This window comes from Prinia subflava, chromosome 1 (assembly GCF_021018805.1).
Source record: "Prinia subflava isolate CZ2003 ecotype Zambia chromosome 1, Cam_Psub_1.2, whole genome shotgun sequence".
NCBI classification, from domain to species: Eukaryota; Metazoa; Chordata; class Aves; order Passeriformes; family Cisticolidae; genus Prinia; species Prinia subflava.
Window position 1 is genome coordinate 33,062,832 of NC_086247.1, and position 20,394 is coordinate 33,083,225.

The 20,394-nt window shown below is 39.9% G+C and overlaps 1 protein-coding gene across 6 annotated transcripts in view; it reads left to right on the forward strand.

Moving 5' to 3' along the window:
• EYA1 (EYA transcriptional coactivator and phosphatase 1) overlaps positions 1–20,394 on the forward strand; it is a 146,022-nt gene that overhangs the window by 107,583 nt on the left and 18,045 nt on the right. The window lies entirely within an intron of this gene.

Below are 20,394 nucleotides of genomic sequence, written 5' to 3' on the forward strand. Positions count from 1 at the left end.
CAAAAGAATCTAAAAGATTCAAATGCAACTTTTGCTGATCAAAGTTAATTGGCAGCAATTGGCCTTTAAATATTTCCTGATGTTTCCCTTTTCAAAATCAAGCAAAATACACCTTATTCAATAGATGAGCCAAAATAATTTGAAAAATGCCAGCGTGTGATAGACTTCAAATGTGGTTTGTCCAACATCTGTCCTATATTTTGATTTCTTTTCATCTAAAAAGAAACCACTCACAGATGATTTGGCATCTTAGAACGTAATGAAATTATTGAACATGCTTTTTTTTTTCTTCCATTCCTTAGAGCATTTATTTTTTTAAACTTACAGTAAAGTAGCTGGTTTCTTTAAATTTTAAAGTAACATATTCTTTCATTAAGGTATTTAAAGATATGATTGTTTTGGATATAAGAAGCACCATCAAGGAGCTGCATGTATAGGACTTATTTTTCAGATTTGTCTGAAAAATATAACAATGTTAGTTATTTTCCAACTCTGTTTCTGATTTCTGGTTATATTTCATTTTAACCAGAGCAGAATGAAAAAGTACTCTTTCTGTATCTTAGCAGTGTATTTAATGAAGTTTAGTGTGTTTTCATTTGCTGTGTAGAGCCAGATATGTAGCTACTTCATGCACGATTGTCAACCTCCCTGATTTTAATGGAAGTTAATCAGTCACATCTTAGGGGTGGGAGATTATTTTCTGCTAATAGACATGTTGCAGCCTTAACAAAGCAGCACAGTAGTTCATTCACTCAAGAACTTTGAAGCTGTGTATGAGAAAACAACTGCTCCAGATGGTTGATGAAGGCAGAGGAGCTCACTGATCAGCCTGATGCTTTGCATTTCCACCATAACAAGCCAGTTTATGCTGTATGTCCCAACTGAAGTGCAATAGTTTGTGTCTGTACCCGGGTCTGTCTTCCTCCTACAAAGAGCCACCCAGGAGTGAGCAGCTGTGCACTTGTCCTTGTACATGAGCTCTAATCCTTATGTCTGGGTAACAGGAGCTCCAGTCTGAAGGGTCATTCCTTCTCCAAGGAGTGAAAGGCATATTCAGTGTGCATAGACAAGCCTTCAGAGTACACAGTGAAAGGGTGTAAGAGAGCCTGTACCTTGTAGCAGCAGGTAAGGACTAGAGCTCATCACAGACTGAGGCAATGACACATTTTTTTGAACATGTTGCAGACACGAGGTATTCTTGGAGGAGCGTGTCCTCCTGGAGCCACAGTTTGTCATTCTTGTGGGCATCCCTGTTTAACTAGCAGGGCCTGCCAGTGTCCCAAGGACTGTGACCTCCGGGCACATTCCTTGCATCCATCTCAGAAACTTAGAAGTCCTTACTTGGTGGTTTGGAAGTTCTTACAGCTTGACAGGCTTTCATGAAAACTGTGGACAATTTGGTTTGGATATGCCTCAGGCTTAAAGCATCTATTCTCACTGATGAAGGACCGAGTCTGAAAGATCTAGCTCAAGTCTAAGCTTTCCAGTTCATGAGCACAAGTATCTGAGCTGTTTGGATTGAAAATGTTTGTAGGCAGCATTGCCAGTGAGCTGCAGAGCTTGGGTATCCTGCCCAGCAGTTGCATGAAGAAAAGCAAAGCTGGATTTGGAAGATATCTAACCCACAGAATAGATGTGCCTTTGAGCCTAGGCTTAATTCAGAGTGGGAACTTGAAAGCTGATGCCCTCTGTCTCACCCAGGCTCAGAGGGAACCCTTCTTGGCACATAGAGAGGCCGCTTTTAAAGGCAGGCAATCATAAGAAATGTCATAACTTTGGCCTATGATACACATTTTTCCAGATACCACAAGTTAATGTTTTTAAATAAAAATCTTCTTTCATCCAACACATTCCAGAAAACTCTATAATCAGAATAGCTCTCCTGTGTTCCAAGTAAAAATACTTTTTCTTCTTATAAAATGCTCAAGACTGATTGAACATTTTGAATGCAAAGGGCAGAGTTGCAGCAGTGATCTCTGAAGCAGAGTTTGATTTATGTATGACTTAATTGCCTTTTCAAAGCTCAGCCTGGAGATTTAGTAATGTTATTAGGTTAAATTCTAAACTTTTGCAGTCAGTTTTTAGTCTGAATAAAGTGAATCAATGTCAATGTGTATTGGTTGAATTTAGTACAAGGGGGTACAGCTAGGTAAATGAAAAATCTATTTTTATGTATGTTTTTCTTAATGCAAAAGTAATAATAATGATAATAATAGTAATATCTGTAATTGAAAAATTCAAACTCGTTGAAAAAATTCAGTCAGATCTCACTATCTAGCTCTGAAGTCAGTGTTCTGTTTCTGGATGGGTGAAATACAGTTAGATTTGCACCTTTATACTAGTTCTTGTTTTATTGCTTTGAAAAAAGTGAAATAAATTGCTTATTTCCCTTACTTTGCACTGATTTATTTGGAGTAATTAGTTTCAAAGTGATGTAATAGCAAATAATTTACAAGCTATAGGAACATTCCTTCAACAGCATGTTAAAGGGTTATGACAAGATTTTTAACATACTGAATAGAAAAATATTAATATTGTTTATTTACATATAATTTGATCTAAGTACTATAATATACAGTGTTTTCTTGCATTAGCAGTAATTTCATAATGAAATTATAGAAATGTACTAGGCTAAACAGTAGAAGACAGTGCAGTGTTGTAAAAATTTAGATTGCAAATCTGCATTTGGGCTTCTGAACAAGAAGGTTTTCAGTATTGAAGTGGTTTTATTTTGTTTTGTTTTAATTTATATATCTCATACTATCTATTTTATAGTTGAATTTTAATTGTGTGCTAGAGGGAATAACTACATTGATGTAGTGCTCTCAAGAGAACCACAGTTACCTCATCTGAAAATAATGTTTGATTTTACATGCTGATTATGTTTTGATAGGGATAATAGGGTATAATATTTTAAATGTGTATATGGAGCAATTATACATATTATGTATTTTAGGAGGTATGCTCCAGTGTTTTAGGGAAACGAGCAGCTGGATGATAGGATGAAACGTGTCCTGCACTGAGGTGGTGAGCCCTGGTGCAGGTGTGCTCTGCAGCAGGGCAGGGGACGTGGCTTACAGGGACATTCCTCAGCCAGGGAGGCCCCAGGGGAGCAGAGAGACCAACCAGGAGCCGGCAGCCCTTGTGAGAGTGGCTGTCCTGGCGTGTGCGAGGCCAGGAGTGATGGTGGCCCTTCCCTGTTCCCCAGCAGGCAGCCCTGGTGAGCCCTTGGCCTGGAGCAGCGTGGCCAGGGCAGGCAGACAGGCCCTGGTGTGGCAGCTGGCTCAGCAGGGTGAGCAGGGGGATGGACACTCCGAGGAGGGACATCCACTGGCCAAGTGCAGACACGTGAAGCCTGCCAGCCACCAAGCACTGTTCTGCAGCCCTCTGCACAGGCCAGGGGCACTCATGCCACCTGACTCCCAAGGCAGAGTGGTGGGCACTCCTCTGAGGGCACAGGCTCTGCACCATCTGTCCTGACAGCGGCCAATGCCTCCACGCAGACAGGGCTGCTGAAGGGAGAGACTGCGCTGCAGAACTCACGCTGCAGAAAGGGAACAGAGGTTTCTCCTGGGCAGGGACAGGGCTGCAGACCTGCCTGCCAAGGGTGGGCCAGGTGGAGGAGCTCCTGCGGCAGGTGGCTGAGCTGCAGGAAGCAGTGGGAGGACTGCATAGCATCAGGGTGGCTGAGAAGGAGTTGTAGGTGGTTGAGAGGAGTTGGATAGCTGATTGCAAGTGCAGTCTGCAGAAGACCCACAGCCCATGGCCAAACAGTCAAAACTTCCCCCACTGGCACACACAGAAGAAGGGGGAGCAATAACATAGCAAGCTTGCAATGGCAAGGAGCTGCAGGAGGAACACAAGGTGCCCTTGCAGAATTGCTTCACTTCTTTCTTTCTCAAAAAGAGAGACACATCACACAGGAGAGATGCCAGAGCTGAGTTAGCAGCCTGACCCCATAACCCCCCCATATAACAGTGAGCGCATCTAAGAGAAGGCGAGGGCTGATAGCGGTAGGTGACTCACTTCTGAGAGTCTTATTTGCCAAAATCAGGTGCTCTCTAGAGAGGTGTGCTGTTTGCCAGAGCCTTATATTAGGGGTGTGTCCCTAGGGCTGTGAACCCAAGGCAGGGTGTCACCAACAGGCTCCCAAGCCTCCTGCAGTCCTCTGACTTCTGTCTGCTGCTATTTCACATGGGCACCAGTGGTATGGTCTGAGGGAACAAAAACAACCAAGATGGATTACAGAGCTCTGGGAGGAGCAGTAAGGGATTCTGGAGTGTAGGTAGTTTTTTCATCAGTCCTTCCAGACATAAAATGGAGTTTGAAAGGGCCAGTTGAATCTGGCAAATTGACAAATGGTTGCAGAACTGGTACACAGAGAGACGTTCAGGTATTTTAGAGCATGGGACTTGCTTGAGAAACCTGGGCTGGTGGCGCTGGGTAGGGCTCCACCTGTCAGAGAAGGAGAAGAGAATCTTCAGTCATAGGCTTGAGGAAGAGGGCTTTAAACTAAAATTGCTGGAGGAGAGGAACCTCAATCCATCCCACTCCTACCAGTCTGATGCCTGTGGCAGCCATAGGTGCCCAGAGTCTGGAGTGTGATCACAGGTCAGCAGAAGAGCACCTGAGGAACAGCACAAAGGAGTTCCAGCCACTCCAGCCAGTAAGTTGGCTTCATCAGGGGCCCATCTTAAATGCTTCTATGGGAAGACACACTACATGGGGAATAAACAAGAGGAGTTATGTGCATGCCTGCAGGTCTATGATCTTATTGGCATCACAGAGACTGGTGGGATGACTCTTGTGATTGGAATGTTGGAATGAAAACATGCAAGATGTTTAGGAAGGACAGGCAGGAGAGACAAGGAGGGTCTGTAATCCTCTGTGTCAGTGGAGTTCAGTGAATGTCAATGCTGGAGTGCATGGAGCACTGCCTGGAGATAGATGAGGAGCTGACTGGGAGCTTATGAGTCAGGATTAAAGGGAGAGCAGGGAACAGGTGACATTAAGTGGGGGTCTGGTACAGACCACCTAACCAGGAAAAGAGAGTGGATGAGGTTCTCTATAGGCAGGTGGGAACTGCCTCACATTAACAATTCCTGATCCTTATGGTGAGCTTCAGCCACACAAATCTTTGGAGGTACAACACAGTAGGCCATAAGCAATCCAGTAGGTTCTGTAATGCGTTGACAATGACTTCCTTCTGCAAGTGATGGAGGAGACAACAAGAAGAGGTGCTCTGCTGGACCTTGTTCTCACCAACAAGGAAGGACTAGTGGGGAATGTGAAGCTCAAGGATGGACTGCAGTGACCATGGAATGGTGGATTTTAAGATACTTGAGGCAACAAGGAGGGTGCACAGAAAGCTCACAACCCTTCACTTTGGAAGAAAGACTTTGGCCTCTTCAGTAATCTACCTGGCAGGACCATGGAATAAATCCCTAGAGGGAGCAGGGGCCCAAGAAAAGGGTTTAATAGTCAAGGATCAGCTCTTCCAAGCTCAGGAATGGTGCATCCCAACAAAGAGGAGGTGGTCAACACTTTTGAGGGAGGAGATGTCATCCAGATGGACCTTGAAAGGCTTGAGAGGTGGGCCCATGCGAACCTCAGGGGGTTCAGCAAGGCCAAGTGCAAAGTGCTGTGTCTGGATTGGGTTAATCTGGAGGAGACTGAATTGAGAGCAGTCCTGGGTGGAAGGACTTGGAGGTAAACAAGACCTGGCAATGTGTCTTTGCAGCCCAGAAAGCCAATTGTGTCTTGGGCTGCATCAAAAGCATGACTAGCAGGTTGAGGAGAAGATTGTCCCACTTTACTCTGCCCTGCTGATATCCCACCTGGAGTACTGTGTGCAGCTCTGGGACCCCAAATAAAGAAGGGCATAGAGGAGACCACAAAGGTGATGGGAGGATTGGAGCACCTCTCATATGAGGAAAGGCTGAGAGAGTTGGAGACGTTCAGCCTGGAGAAGAGAAGGCTCCAGGAAAACCTTGAGCCTTCCAGTACACAGAGGGGAGAACAGGAGAGGGACTTTTTACAAGGTGTGATGTAGTGAGAGGACAAGAGTTGATGGCTTTAAACTGAAAGAGGATAGGTTTGGATTAGTATTAGGTAGAAATTCTTTAGTGTGAGATTGGTGAAACACTGGAACAGGTTGCCCAGGAAAGTTGTGGGTGCCCCATCCCTGGAAGGGTGCAAGGCCAGGTTGGATGCAGCTTTGAGCAGCCTGGTCTAGTGGAAGGTGTCTCTGCCCATGGCAGGGAGATTGGAACGGCATGATTTTTAAGGTCCCTTCCAACCAAAACCATTTTGTGATTCTATCTGGATTTTTAAAGACTTTATATGTTTATACTGCTACTTTCAAAAGTGTTAGTTTATTCATTTTTTGGCATATCAAGTGCATATTATAGCTAGGTATGTTACAGGAATATTGGTGATAGTGAATTATTAGGAACATCTTATTTGAAATGGTTCAGTGCTTTGCAAACTTTGTCCTAAAATAACACCATCTCATTAGATCTATTCCTTTAGAGATATATACTGAAGCTAAATATGTCACTTGTTCCTTTTTTTGTCTAATTTTACCTAACACTTAGAATACTTTTTCTTTTGTTTGTGTTGAATTCTATTGAAGGAATTGAAAGCATATTCATTTGTAGTTTTATTTCATGTTTTTTGTTTCTTTTAGGACTTTTATTTCTGATAGTTCATGTCAAGTTTTTTGGTGTAGGCTCTTGTGGGAAGGTTCAAAATAAGACTCTAATAATATTATTAAAAAATCAATTTTTCCCACTTTTGACAAATATATGGATGCATGGTCATGATTACCATTAATTTTTCTGCCATTTCTATAATGCACACCTGTGGGTTCACAATTCACTTGTTTGTGGAGCCTATGCAAAGTGATGATGTGTGTATGGGAGTCATTTATAATGAATGGCCGAGTGATACGAGTTTTCAGGCTGCATTAGTTGATATATCTCTCTTAGTGATAAAAGATCAGGGAAGGCCATAAGGTACTATTGTGAAACGGTAACTTTGGTTCTTTGGGAAAAAAATATTAGAATTCTCAATTATGTTCTAAAAATTAAGAATGATGGCCTTGATTAATTTCTTCAGAGATTATTGCTTAAAATCCACTTGGTGTTCCACATCTAATATGTTCATGATGAAAATTCAGAGTGCAGTCTCTTCTCTGTGTCAAAAAGAGCTGCATAACTCTGTTATCAAGAATGGGGTGTTACTTCACATGCATGAACCTGTAAGAAGCCACATTAGCATGTTACTGTGCATGGAGCCCTCTGGAAAGCTGCCTGTGTTGGAGTTGCACACAATTTCCATAAGATGCAACTGTGTCATTAACCACAGCTGGCTGTGGTTATCTCAGCTGAAGGTCAGCCCTGGGCAGGCACGGGCTGAGGTGCTCCCATCCCAGCCTGGCTGCCAGGCAGCACCTTCACTCCTCTGTCCTGCCCACCTGCCATCTACAAGGTCAGCCAGTCCTCAGGAGCAGCACAAGAGCAGCCCATCTCTCTGCCCCTTCACTCCATTAAATAAAGTTAGATTAATACAGAAACATCTTACAAATCCCGCATTTTATGCATATGGGAACATTTCCAGCTTTAATGAAGCATTGAGTTGCTGTCTTCCACAGATGCGTATTCTCACAGTTTTAAGCAGAGAATAAACAGCATTTATGTCCTTGCACTCTCATGCTCTGTGTTTGCTTTGTAAACCTCCTCCCCCCCCCCCACAGGGCAATAAATCCTTCCAGGACTCCTACAAGTTTGTAACTGCTAGCTTGAATTTACTCAGATCTAGAAGTTGATAGGTAGAAATTAACTATTTTTTAAAAAGAAAACTGCTTTTTGTGGATTGTATAATTTACTATGTGGAAGTTCCTGCTCTTGTTTGTGGTCCCCAGTCACTAGACTGTTAGTATTTATCAGCTCTACCTTTCCCTCCTGTTCCTTTCCAAGCTCAAGACTGTGTGGAGGACAGCTTTTTTACTTGAAATGTGATGGAGATGGCTGACACCCAGCAGTATGCTGAGCCCTTCTGCTCCTTAAGGGAACATAAAGGACCCCTAGGCCCGCATTGCAAGGCATCCTCGCATGTCACTAAAGCAGATGGTGATACATTCTGTACTAACACCAGGCACTACAGGGAGATGTAGTTTCTCCAAGATGGGAGAAAATTGTCAGAGCTCAGGGATAAGAAAGGGAACAACTCATACCCAGGACAGCATCCATAAAGCCTGATCATGGAGCAGAACAACTTGAACATTAGCTCCTTTTTGGCCTTTGCCTTCAATTCTTACAGGTGAAACCTGGCTGCCTCCCTGCTGCTGGAAGCAAATGTACTCTATAAATCACTCCTGGCCCTCAAGGAGACCTTTTTTCATGACAGGGACATATATCCTCTTTTCATCAGCCTGAAAATTTCTCCTTTGTAGGTATCGGTAACACCACAGGAGACTAAGTGACTTTCCTCACAGGTCCTTCAGTGACCGTGCACAGAGCCATGTCCCCAGTGTACCACACAGTGCCCTGTAGGAATGCCTTTGAAGCAATGCAGACATATGTTCTGTTGCTTTAATCTGAGGGAGAAAGGGAAACCATTTCCCCTCAGACTTGGGTACTTTAATATGCCACACACTCAGACCCGTAACTTTTGGCACAGTAGCACTCCAAAGCATGATTTGGGATCCTGGTCATTATGATAATACACATTATTGAATTCATTACAGCCTTCAGCAGCCTTATCGTATGCAGGTTATTGCACATCTCAAAGAACCATGACCACTGTAGGGTAAAATGCTCTTCTTCCTGAAAGTATTTTAGCACATCTGGTCCTAGAGTCAAATAATCTAACAAATGAAGTGCTTGGATGCAAGCCAGCTCTTAAATGCAGGCTTTGAGCAAGCTCCAGAGCAAGCTGGGAGAGCATGTTGGCCACTATTAGCAGGGTAGAAGCCCATCATTTATTCTTCCACACCTTGTAGAAGTGTCATGGAGCCAGCTTTGGACAGCCATGACAGGTATGACATTGCCTAAATTTAAACTTAATTATGTTGTGTGGACATCCAGTCAGTGACAGGAGTTGGGGCAGCTGCAGTCAGACCAAGGACGTGCAGAAGGAGGATTGTAAAACACCTACCAGAGAGAAAAGCTTTCTCAACTTCTCAACAAAATAAAAATCAGATCAAGGTCATGTTGTGTCTAAAGCTGTACTCCAAGCCCTGAACATTGACAGGGTGAGCCTTTGTTGTCGTTAGGTACTAATCACTTGTCTGGTGCATATTTTACATACATGTTTATGTGGATGGCACAACATGAGGTCTGTGTTTGTGGTTGCCAATAGTTTGTAATTCCTGATCACTGTGCCTTAGTCACCTCGTCATGGTGATGGTAAGGATGGTATCTACAGATACAAGGATCATAATTCTGTCATAAAGTACTCAAGAGAAAAAAAGCAGCAGTTGAATCTGGTGATTATAGCAATGGTTATTGTGTACAGCTGTAGCTGGCTTTTTAACAAAGCTTCAGCTTGGTCTCTTTAACATATTAGTCCTCAGGAACATACTGGCACAACTTCTCTCTCTACTGACACAATAAAGAAATATGTGTATTCAAACAATTTAAAAGAAAAAAATGTGCAAAAAAATTGCAAATAGTCAGCCAAGAAAACTTTCCTGTTTTCTGTTATATTTAATTTCTTTTATTGTTGGTTTGAGGGTTTTATTTGTTTATTTGTTTGTTGGTTGGTTTGTTTGGTATTTTTAAATGATTTTTGTAAGTTGAACTTGTTCCAGTTTGAGTTATTCATGCATTTGAGGTAAGGTCTGATTTTTAAAACCACAGGTTACAAAACAACCCAATATTTAGAGCAGATGGGTGTCAGTCATCACTAACCATGGCAGTGTTTCAGGTGTCTGTACTTGTGAGCCAGTAGCTAGTAAGAGCTCCATGTAGTCAGCTGGCACCAGGGCTTCTGTTTGGCATGCCTAGAATTTGCTGTAGTAGAAATCAGCTAAAGACTAGGCATGCTTTGTGAAGAAATACATGGACATGCAAACTGCCCAGTATAGTACAGAACATGGACTCACAGAATGGGTTGGTTTGGAGGGTGCCTTTAACAATAATCTAGTCCAGCCTCAGTGCCATGGTCAGGGACATCTTTCACTAGACCAGGTTGCTCAAAGCCCTATCTAGCTTCCAGAGATCCACATCCACAACTTCTTGGCAGCTCGTTGAAGTACCTCACCACTCTCACAGTGAAGAATTTCTTCCATGTATCTATCTAAATCTGTCCTCTTTCAGTTTAAAACCATTACCCCTTGTTCCTTGTCCCATCGATACAGACCTTGGTAAAAAGTCTGCCTTGGGCTGAAGTCCCCATCTTTCCTCTAAGTCCATTTCATATACTGAAAAGCCACAATTAGGTCACCCCAGAGCCTTCTCATCCCTACGCTACACCCCTCCAGCTCTCTCAGCCTGACTTCACAGCCTGCCTCTTTCCTGGGCTGAGGCCCCCTGAGCTGGAAGCAGTTGTCCGTGTGGGATCTCACCAGGGCAGAGTAGGGGAAAGGGGAAAATCACCTCCCTCAACCTGCTCTTCAGGCCTTTGGTGTAACCCTGCGTACTGTTGGCTTTCTAAGGTACAGATTGCATCCAGGGGTTTTTATCTACTGGAATCCCCAAGTCTTTCTTAACAGGGCTACTCTCTCTCAGTTCACCACCCAGCCCATATTGATATGGGTGATTGTCCCAGTCCAGCGGCAAGACCTTGCACTTTATTGCATTTCATGAAGTTCATAGTAGCCCACTCCTCAAGCCCGTCAATGTCCCTCTGGGTGGCATCTTACCCGTCAGTGGAGTACATGCTACTGCACAAAGGTTTGTGGTAGGCAGCAAACTAACTTTTAGTGGTATGAGACCCATGTCCAAGATGATACACTAAAAGTAATTTCTATCAAAATAACAAAGCATCCTTTGTCTGTGTATTTTCCCAAATCAGGTATTCAAAGGTGTTCTTCCAGTGACAGAACTAACATTCTTGTCCCTTTCCCAGGAAATAAAATACCAAATGCTGGCATGCTTTTCAGGTAGCAATTGCACCTGCCCATTACAGCCAGGTTCTGCAGAGTCTGAAATATGAGATTTAGGACCAGCCAGTTCAGGAGACAGTGTTTTGAAGAGCAGTGGCAAGGTACCTGGAAGCCAATGCAATGCCTCCATGAAGGCTGTATATGGGCAGGGTCTGTTACTGCAATCCCAGATCTACCCCACGTTTGTCAGCTTTGACTGTAGCAGAAACCTCAGTGCTGGGCTGCAGAGGCAGGCTCTAACATGCAGATTGTTGGGTCGTGAAGGACATGAGACAGAGCTTTGAAAATTCTCTTACAGCCAAGTAATGAAACAATAGAGTTGTTTTAAAAAGCCCAAGACTTGATGGAAATCAAGAGATGCAAAACTGACTGCAAGGAATGTAGCAGATTGCCACCATTAGCAGATTTCAAACACTGTCTTACGTTATGTTGCTGACACATAGAAATGCCCTTAATGAATTTTTATCTTTGAGAGGTTGCAAAGTTGCTGATATGTGCCAAAGAGCTTTTCCACAATGCAATTCATCCCCTAAGCACAGATACAATACACTGCTTGGTGGTTCATCATATTAGATCCAAAACAAAATAATAATGTGTTTGATCCTGAAGGCCTCTTAGTGCCAGAATTGTCATTTCAGATTTGAACAGGTTCATTTTATTAATTAAATTATCTGAAACAATAGAGCAGTCATGTAAAATAAATTAATAAATAGTTGATACTAATGGTAAAAGCAGTTAAGGTATTAACTATAATTAGAAGGTATTAACTATAATTATTATACGTCTTTCCTTTTATTCTTGTGTAGAGGGGCTTCACTTTTTCTTTTAATATTTCATGGAACTGATGTGAACCACTTTTTTTTTTACATTTTATTTAAATATTATTAATTTGATAACACTGGACAAATTCCTATCTACTACTATAGATGTCAAGACTGTAGTTGCGACTTGTTCATAACACTAAGTATTCCATTATTAGTTCATAGTATAAAAAGTTTCATAAATTCAAATAACATTCCTGAACAGTAGATTTGGTGTTTTGGTCTCTGATTAAACTGACAGATGTGTAAAATCTCATATAGCCAGTCAAGTCCCTGGTGCAGCTGCAAGTGCTAAAGAGTGCAAGTTATTCTAGCTAAGATCAACATTAATTTACACTCAAATATCTTTCCCAGCCTGTCCTTTCTATTCACATAATGGAGTTATTTTGTGCTGATTCCACTAATTTGTGGCAAACTATTTTTTTCTCATTGGACTCTTCCAGTACAAGAGCCCAGAAGGCAAACTGAAGAGAACATAATAGTCACCTTTAGAAAAAATATCTCCTGATTAATGAGGGTACCATTTTAAAAGCTCAGATCTGAATTTTGGAGGTTGAATTTTTGAATGGATTCATCTCTGAACATTACATAATGTAATTATTTTAGGAAAGCTAGATGAAACTAAGTGTCATCCTTATGTGCTATTTTTCAGGATGAGAGTACATTAGCCAATCCTCACGTAAGTACAAAGATTTGAAACCACATTTTAAGCATCTTAGCAAGATGCATGGTAGGTGTTTTCTATCAATCTTGTCAGCCTAGGTTTAATTCTGGCATGGATTTACAAAGTTGTTTACAAGTTCTTTGATATCATGAAAGCCACTTGTGCTGGTGTGGTTATGTGTGAGTGCTATGATTGAAGTTTAAATGTTAAGAAAATATGCATACATAGGAATTTTAAACATATCTGTCCTGAGTTTTTAGGTTGTTTTGTTGGTTTGTTTGTTTTGGGTTTTGGTAGCAATTATAATAAAATGTTTCTACAGGGAAAAAGTTAAGAAGTTTCTTTCATTCATTTTCTTTCAAAAGCACTAAAGGAGTGCTTGAAGTTGGTTCCCAAAATGTTTGAGTTTCACAGTCTCAGGAGATTTCTACTGTTTCAGTGTGGTTACAATAAGGCCTCTATCTGAATTTCATCCAGTTCAATGGTGTAATGAAACTGTAAAGAAAGGAGGAGAGCATTATTTCCTTACTCATTGCAGTATCACTTCTATTTTTCTGTAGTTTAAAGTAAAATTTAACTGTTGTTAATTGCATTTATAAAATTTTTCTTTAAATATGAACAAGAGGCTGGGTGATCCTATAGCAGACTAAAACTACCTTAAGGTGTGGTGTTAAAGTGTGAGGCTTTAATGAGGACTTAAAAAAAATGTAAACAAGAAGTTTAACGAAAGAAACAATGAGATATTGGAAGAATGGAGCACTGATTTTTTTTTTTTTTTTTTGGGGGGGGTTTTCCAAGATCCTCATCCAGTGAGAACAAGGCAGTGCAGGCATTATGTGAAGGTTACCTGTAGCTCTGTGCAGGCAGGAGATGAGAGCTCAGCCGTGCTCACTGACAGCAGGGACAGACTGCTGACACGAGTACTGGCTCAGCTGAAACACTGTCACGGGAAAGATCAGCTTTGTCTCAGCAAATGATGCTTTCTGAACTGTAGAAAATCCCTTCAATCAGTGAAAAGAGCTCATCTTTTTCTCCTGTATATTTCTGTAGTTCACACTGCCAATGTAAAGTGTGGATACACAGGGGAGTAACTCCTTCCCCAGCACTGTTGGGCAGGGGGGAGAGAGAGTTCTAGCAGCAGTTAGAACGTGAGAAAGAGAGCTTCTAGGAATTCTCTTTGACTTTGAAAAGTTTAAAAATACAAATATTTAGATTCTTTTTTTGGAACAAAATGTGTATATTTTTCTTAAAGGTGTGTTCAGAAGTCCAAAACTCCCATCATTGCCTCGGTTGAATGAATAAAGCATAAATCAAGCTGTGATTACCTACAAACAAGGATTTACAAGGAGAAAAAAACAGACAATGGAAACATACACCACCTTTTTTTTAATTCCATCAGTTTAATAAATTCAGACAGAAATTTGAATGCAAGCAATACAACCTCTGACTCCCCAACTGTCAAGAGGATTAACTAACACAACTAACGTCTCTTTCCTGAATCTAATCTCCACTAGTTTGGTGTTTAACACAGCAAATATAATGATTAGCAGAAGTATCTTCCACTAAATAAGTCATAAAGCAAACAGGGTTTATTTCTAATTTTTTCATTATATAGTAAGTTCATAAATCTTTCTTTACTATAGGAAGGTAGAAAAAAACAAAAAAAGTTTTGTATGAATGCAATTTTTTATTTTATAATCAAAACCACACTCAAATGGTATGCAATATTTCATGTATTGGGAAAGAGTCTCTAATTTTTAATACAACAATGCATATTGAGAAAAAAACTTAGTACTGTTTGACTAATTCAAATTCAACCCTTTTAAAACTATTATTTAAATTTTATTTAAACGTAGTGAAAAAATAATTTTAAAAACTTGTGCTAACAACAGAAAGGCTTTTACTAAGAAATGAAATAGCAGTGTGGTAATACAGCTTTTATGTATAAACTACGTGTGGTCATGCAAAGGGTTAAGCTGTGTGATTTCAGGATAAAAGGTTTCCTGAGTTGACTATTATTCCTGTGGTCTGCCAACAACTTTGCAATAAATGGAATGATTTTTTATGGGAATGTGGTTATTCACAGCAAGACTACAGTTGGTGTCAGTATGAAAAATTCTTCTTTAGTAGATTCTCTCAGCAGGAATAACAGATCTGAAAGAAAGGCAAAAAGTAGCTACAGAGAACTCTGGCTGGTGTTGGTGACAAATCATGTTTACAAAATGATGTGGTAACCCATTGAAAAAGAAGAAATCAGAACAACAGTAAATCAGAGCATTGCTCCTCTAAGTAATGCTGTTCCAAAACAAGTTACCTGTAATTGTGGCTATAGTTTAGTAACTCATTTTTCTTGACCATAAAGCAAGAGAGACTTCTAGGCTTTCAGTTGCAGGAGTGTGAAAAAACGCCTCAGAAATCAGTAAAATTACCTCAAAGTTATACCAAAGTCAATGGCAGAACATAAAATATCAGTAGATATGAAATAAAATAATTCAGGAGAAAGGAAAAAAACACCCACTGTATTAGAATCCAGTATAATTTTTTTATAAACGTTTGCTATGTTTATAATTTTTATAAATTCTTTCTTGTATCACTCATCAATTTTTTCCTTCTTCATGCTTTTTCAAATTATATTATTAGCAGAAAATTGTGATGGAGAATGTGTTAAAATATTGATGAACTTAGTATTAACAGTTATCCCATTTACACTGGCTTTGTAATAAGCTTTTAGAATGCTAAAAAGATTAACCCACTGATTAAGTCTGCAGCACCAGCACTAGAGCTGGTATTGTCTTCCATTCAAAATAAGAATTAAAATTATATAGAATTTAATGATTCTCTTACAACCATACAGCAACCTTGTGGGTTTTACTAGTTCCATCACCATTCCTAAGTTAAGTTGTTGGAATATGAAAGTGGTTGTTATTATTTGTATTGTTTGGTTGAGGAGGTTTTTTAAACCAAATAGGTAGCAGCTCTTTTAAGAAGTAAACACAACATCTTTGAGTGTCTCCTGCTATTTGTTTTCTTCATGGACAGTTACCCCAGTTCTATTTAAAACATTTCATTTGCAAACTTGTCTAGGAGCAAAACCTCACGTTTTTTTCATTATTGCATGAGTTTTGTTTGGTGTGCTGGGATCACCAGTGATGTGCCAGCAAGGAAAAAAATCAAGCTAGATGTGTCAATATCAGTAAAAAAGTTAAAAAAAATCAGTATAAAGCAAGTGTGTTTAGGTGGAGGTCAATCAGTGTTGAGATAAAGGAATAGGTTTATTCACCTAAAAGTAAATATTGACCACGACAATGCCAAAGAAAATAAATTTCTTAGAAAATTACATTTCACTTTCTCTCAAAATAGAAAAATAACATGTGCATTCTTTAATATTCTAAGAAAAGTTTCTTCAATAAAATATTTTTAAAACAATCTGTGAAAGAAAAACGTTTTGCTTGAGAAAACTTTTCAAAAGAGTATAATAGTTAATGATGAGCTGAAAGTGGAATCAGCTCTTGGTGACTGTTGAATGTAATCATTCATGATTGTTTTTGCCAGATGACCTTCATTTAGCAATAAACAATGAACAGAAGCTCATATTCAGACTTCCAGGTCTAGTTCTACTGCTGTGAGAAATATCTGTTTTCCATGAGGCACAAATGTGATTTTTAGTAGAACTGTTCTGATTTGGCTGTGATTGGAGGATGGATCCTGGAAAGTCTTGGCAAACCTTTGGCTCTTCATTTCCTAATTGCTTAGCTGGATGTTGAATAAGAAACACCTGAGGTCATTTCTAAAAAAAAAAAAAAAACCAACACCAAACATAGAAAGGACTGTAGAACATACTGAAAATAGATTTCTGGGCCATCAGACTCAAAAAAATAAGCAGTTACAGGAAAGACTGTTGAATAAGCCTTATTCCTGGTGAGATACAAGGAATGGTTCCAGGGAGAGGAAAGCTTCAAACAGAGCTGACTGAATTATTTCCCTCCGAGCCCCAAATACCATAAGGATGGCAGCTGAACAAATCTTTGGTCACCCAGAGTGGAGTCATCAGGTCCTTACAGAGGAATAGCTATTCAAAAATTACTTTTCTCATTTGGTTGAAATAAGAATTCACAGAATTCACCTCCTCCCAGTGTTTGTGATGTCTGTAATGGGAACCTCTTGATCAGATAGTGGCTAGGGATGCTTTGTGACAAGCATGTGATTCAACTTCTGGTAGTTCTTCTTCATCAACAGAGGGTTCTGGAAAAGCCAAATGTAATTATTCCAAAACCTTTTAACAGCATTAAATTTATTTTTAAAGCTGCAAACCTTATTTTTAAAGCACTGTAAGTTCTATGAAGTGTTGGCAGACAAGTTCACTTTCTAAGGAACCTGTCAACAATTGTGAGCTCCCTTCCAGCTGGCATCACAGCAGTTCCCTTTGCACATTCAGGCGGAGACACAAAGCCCATCTATTTGCATTTAATTTTCCACAGTAGCCATTCAAGAACAGCTCAGTTTCAGTGCAGGAAAGAAGGATAGAGAGAGGAAAGGAAATACAAATCACAGCACAGAGTGTTCCCTAATATGTGTGCAAGGGAATGATTGGAAATAGTTTCTCATCTACCTGATACTACTACCAGGGATGACCTGTAGAAAGTTCATGAAGTTCCACTTCATCAATGTGGGTCTAAATGACATCACACATGTAGCTGTAGGTAAATGAACAAAAATGCAAAACAAAGTCTTCATTCAAGCAGAACTGTGGCTTTGCTGGTGTGTGCAAAACACAGCTAAAAGCCTCAACCCATCTGAAATGCAAGATGCTTGGCTGTTCTGGAATGTGCTGCTGTAGTTCCTGAGTGTTAGAGCTACAAAGAATAACAAATATCTCCTTTGCTCACTTGAGAAGACTATTCCTATAGGCTTATGCAACTTATTAACCACTTAATTTCTTTCACATGGCAAATGACTAGTACCTTCATGCTAGGTGCCACTAAAAATAGAGCCTATACAATTTCCTTTCTCGAAAGGATCACATGGGTTTTTCTTTGCAGATGTACAGCTGAGCTGAAATACCCAGGAGTCTGCCATGCTCATAGCCTCACTTTATCACTTTATTTACCTTTCTGTTACTTCTCCCTGAGTTGCCAGGTGGGGGTTAAACCACCACAGGCTGTAAGGTGGCACAAAACCCCTTATCTCTCTAGCTGGCACTCCTAGAGCTCTGACAAAGGGTAGTTGTCCTCTGCTGTGGCTGGGCAAGGCCGTGATGGGTCAGCTCACTCCCTACTTCTGCCCCACAACACTGGGAGTGGGAAAGAAAAGGAAAGAGAAAATTCAAACTGTTGTAGAAAGGTCTCCAGGCTGCCTGTAGTGGCATGTGGAATGCTTTTGCTGTCCACACTGGCAAGGTTAGCAGAGAGAATTTTAAACCCTGGCTTTGCCTCATTAGCTGACAATTACAAAGGTGGGAGACTCACTCACTCAAAGCACTGCAGCTTTCATTTTAATCATATCCATGTTTGTCAACAGCACCAAGGCCCTGCAAGTTTAAATGAATTTTTTGTGTGGAACTAAAAGACACAGCTTAGATCATCTTGTGAAAATTTCCACATGAACCCCTTGCTTCCAGAGAAATGAGACATTTTAAGGCTTTTGTGGGAAAATCATTCTTTTTGTAAGTTTAATTATTAGCTTGTTTAAAATTTAAATATATTTTAACAATCCTTAGTGTATGGTTTCAACAAAATGTTGTATATGTTCCTAAATTATACTTTCAAGTTAATGAGTTTGGGAATAATTCATTACATTCTGATGAGATTTGTGCCTTTTTTCACTTCTTAAAGTAGCTTCATATTTTATTTTCACTGTCTCCCATTAATCATAGAATTCTTTTCTCTCTGCAAAAGTATATATTAGCAGATAATAGGAATCACATCATAAAGAAAGTATTTGCATGTGAAGTGCTGGATTTTTAAAATACAGTTAATTTGACTCTTTGAACTTAACACCGTTCTCTCCAGGAATGACACAGACTCTTCAAGCAGATACACTTCTCTTTTATTTAGCTGTTTCTGTCTATTGGTAAAATTCTTTTTTTGATGTCCCCCCTCTTCCCTTCACTTTTGCACTTATATTTGCAAAATATATGGAAATAGAATAACATGATAGAAAAGAATAACAAATTACTTTGTCAGAGTACGAACTGATTGTTAGAAAGGCACTCTACTGCATCCACTGCAGTTGCCATGTAGATACTTTTCTAGATCATGTTTTATTTTGAATTGGATTTTTCCAGTTACAAGGTGTAGTTGAAATGAAAATGTAAACCTTGGTTTTAGCATAGCTACTTCAATAAACACAAGTTTCAGAATAAGATCAGTATTTATTTTGGAATATACACTGTTTACTTTAAGAGTATCATATTTGATCCAAATGCATTTGTTGATGTGAGCAAGCAAAATAGAATTTTAATCACTTTTTCTATTAGAAAAGAATGGCATCCATTGTGTACATGTTTGGTGCAAGGGAGTACTTTAATGTCATTGGCTGTGAAAAAGGGTTTGTAAATAATTTCAGTTCTTAGTCCTCAGTGTTTATAGCAGCTAATAGTTTATATAGCTAATAATATATTTTAAATTTTTTTTTGTTCTGATGTTCTATTTAATAATAAAAGATAGGATTTAGGGGGTTTTGGTAGGGTTTCTGTGGGCTTTTTTTTTTTACACTATAAGCTTCTCTTTATAGTCTTAAGTTTAAAATGGGAGCATTTTGAAAGCCTTCATAGCCCAATTTAATTCCTTGACTGTTCATCCACAAATCGTCAGACAGAACGAAGTGGATTTCAAGAACTCTCTTTGTTCTTAATATCCTGTGCCTGACCCACAGGTAATCTGCACCTTTTTTCTTCAGCGCTGAGTAATTGTGGTGGGAAAGAAGAGAAAATGTTAGGGTCACAAAGTGCAGGCTAGACAGAGATGACAGGTCCTGCCAAAGGAGTGCCGGTGTTGAGAAGCTGCGAACCGCGGTCCCTGCGCTTTCACATGGGTCTGTGCCGCACAGCGACAGGGTCGGGCAGCTCAGCACTTCAGCCTTTGTTGCTCGGCTGGAGAGGAAGTGCAGAGGGCTTTGTACGTTTGGCAAGCACAGAAGGACAGCAGAGAAGCATTAGGCACATATATATATATGTGTGTGTGTGTGTGCCTATATGTATATATCTATATATATAGGCACACACACACATATATATGTGTCTATATGTACATATCTATGTAGATATACATCAGATGTAGATATACACACAGATATAGAATAATGTGCTGCTCTTCAATTTTCCAGCCTGTACATACCAGGGATTTTGTCCTTTTAGTCAGGTGAAAACCAGAGGCTTACTTCTAAAGCTGAATGGATGCTGGCAAACAGTGTTGGGGTCCTTGCACATCGTCACAACTATGAGTAAAAAGGTGGGGGGGAGGTGTTAAATGGTCATTCACAAACTACCTTTGAAATACATAATTGTTGCCTGGAAAAAAAAGAATTCTGACAATTTGTAGCTCTGTGATTCCCAAAGAGTCACGTTTTGCTGGCTAATAGGAGTGATGAGTATCTGTGGAGTAGATAATAGTCTTAAAGGATATGTACAACTGAAAGTGTATATGTCCTATTCCTGGAAAACATAAACAGAAGTACTGCTATCGTAAAAAGCCGCATTAAAAACACAGCAGTGTACACTTGGGGATTTTTTTTTTTCATTTTCTTTTTTTTTACAGATACATCACATTTATAAAGGATTGCATCTTTAAATTGTTTTGCTA